Here is a 2616-nt window from a genome sequence, read left to right on the forward strand (position 1 = left end):
GCAAAAAGTATAAAAATAATGGTTTCAGTGAATATATTTGAAAATAGTGAAGAAATACTCAAAATATTCTTCTTTGGCCGTGAAACGTCGATTTTGAAAATGTTATTAAAAATCGAGGTACATTTTTAATTATTGTTCAATCGAGATGAAATTACTTTTAATGAGTGTTTTATAGGGAATTAAGCTGAATTCGGTCAAACATTTCTCCAGAAAAAAATGCATTTAAAAATGTACCGAAAAAATCGCATGTTTTTTTTCTTCAAGATACAAAATCCGTGACATCGATTTCTTATTTAAAATTGAATTTTAACAGTTAATTGAATGAATATCGTTACATTTGCTTGAATTAACGCAAAAATTACAAAAATAATGGTTTCAGTGGTTATATTTGAAAATAGAGAACAAATACTCAAAATGTTTTTCTCAGGTCGAGTTACGTCGATTTTGAGAATGTTATTAAAAATCGAGGTACATTTTTATTTATTGTTCAATCGAGATGAAATCACTTTTAATGAGTGTTTTATAGGGATTTAAGCTGAATTCGGTCAAAAATTTCTCCAGAAAAAAATGCATTCAAAAAATTACCGAAAAAATCGCAGGTTTTTCTTCTTCAAGACACAAAATCCGTGAATACGATTTCTTATTGAAAATTGAATTTTAACAGTTTTTTGAATGAATATCGTTACATTGCTTGAATTAAAGCAAAAAGTATTAAAATAATGGTTTCAATGAATATATTTGAAAATAGTGAAGAAATACTCAAAGTATGCTTCTTTGGCCGTGAAACGTCGATTTTGAAAATGTTGTTAAAAATCGAGGTAAATTTTTAATTATTGTTCAATCGAGATGAAATCACTTTCAATGAGTGTTTTATAGGGAATTAAGCTGAATTCGGTCAAACATTTCTCCAAAAAAAATGCATTCAAAAGTGTACCGAAAAAATCGCATGTTTTTCTTCTTCAAGATACAAAATCCGTGACAACGATTTCTTATTGAAAAATTGAATTTTAACAGTTTTTTGATTGAATATCGTTACATTTGCTTGAATTAAAGCAAAATGTATAAAAATAATGGTTTCAGTGAACATATTTGAAAATAGTGAAGAAATACTCAAAGTATGCTTCTTTGGCCGTGAAACATCGATTTTGAAATTGTTTGAGATCCCACATCACCGCTCCCGGGTGGGCTCAAACCACCAACCTATTGGTTAACAGCCGAACGCGCTAACCATTGAGCCACGGAAGCCCAAAAAATAAATGGTCGTCAGGTATTGTGGAAAAACATTGGCTTTCTACGTTACATTTGAGATCCCACATCACCCCTCCCGGGTGGGCTCGAACCACCAACCTATTGGTTAACAACCGAACGCGCTAACCATTGCGCCACGGAAGCCCAAAAACTAAATGGTCGTCAGGTATTGTGGAAAAACTTTGGTTTTCTACGTTACATGTGAGATCCCACAACACCGCTCCCGGGTGGGCTCAAACCACCAACCTATTGGTTAACAGCTGAACGCGCTAACCATTGCGCCACGGAAGCCCAAAAATTAAATGCTCGTCAGGTATTGTGTAAAAACCTTGAATTTTTACGTCACATCTGAGACCTCACAACACCGCTCCCGGATGGGCTCGAACCACCAACCTATTGGTTAACAGCGGAACGCGCTAACCATTGAGCCACGCAAGCTCCCAGCCGAACGCGCTAACCATTGCGCCACGGAAGCACAAAAGTTAAATGCTCGTCAGGTATTGTGTAAAAACCTTGACTTTTTACGTCACATCTGAGACCTCACAACACCGCTCCCGGATGGGCTTGAACCACCAACCTATTGGTTAACAGCCGAACGCTCTAACCATTGCGCCACGGAAGCCCAAAAGTTAAATGCTCGTCAGGTATTATGTAAAAACCTTGACTTTTTACGTCACATCTGAGACCTCACAACACCGCTCCCGGATGGGGTTGAACCACCAACCTATTGGTTAACAGCCGAACGCGCTAACTATTGCGCCACGGAAGCCCAAAAATTAAATGGTCGTCAGGTATTGTGGAAAAACTTTGGCTTTCTACGTTACATTTGAGATCACACAACACCGCTCCCGGATGGGCTCGAACCACCAACCTATTGGTTAACAGCCGAACGCGCTAACCATTGATCCACGGAAGCTCAAAAATTAAATGCTCGTCAGGTATTGTGTAAAAACCTTGACTTTTTACGTCACATCTGAGACCTCACAACACCGCTCCCGGATGGGCTCGAACCACCAACCTATTGGTTAACAGCTGAACGCGCTAACCATTGCGCCACGGAAGCCCAAAAATTAAATGCTCGTCAGGTATTGTGTAAAAACCTTCACTTTTTACGTCACATCTGAGACCTCACAACACCGCTCCCGGATGGGCTCGAACCACCAATCTATTGGTTAACAGCCGAACGCGCTAACCATTGAGCCACGGAAGCTCAGAAATTAAATGGTTGTCAGGTATTGTGGATAAGTTATGACTAATTAAAGCAAAAAGTATAAAAATAATGGTTTCAGTGAACATATGTTATTTAAAATCGAGGTGCATTTTTATTTATTGTTCAATCGAGATGAAATCACTTTTAATGAGTGTTTT

Source organism: Phalangium opilio, unplaced genomic scaffold (assembly GCF_054372755.1).
Source record: "Phalangium opilio isolate 3A_F unplaced genomic scaffold, DU_Popi_V2 ptg000101l_1, whole genome shotgun sequence".
NCBI classification, from domain to species: Eukaryota; Metazoa; Arthropoda; class Arachnida; order Opiliones; family Phalangiidae; genus Phalangium; species Phalangium opilio.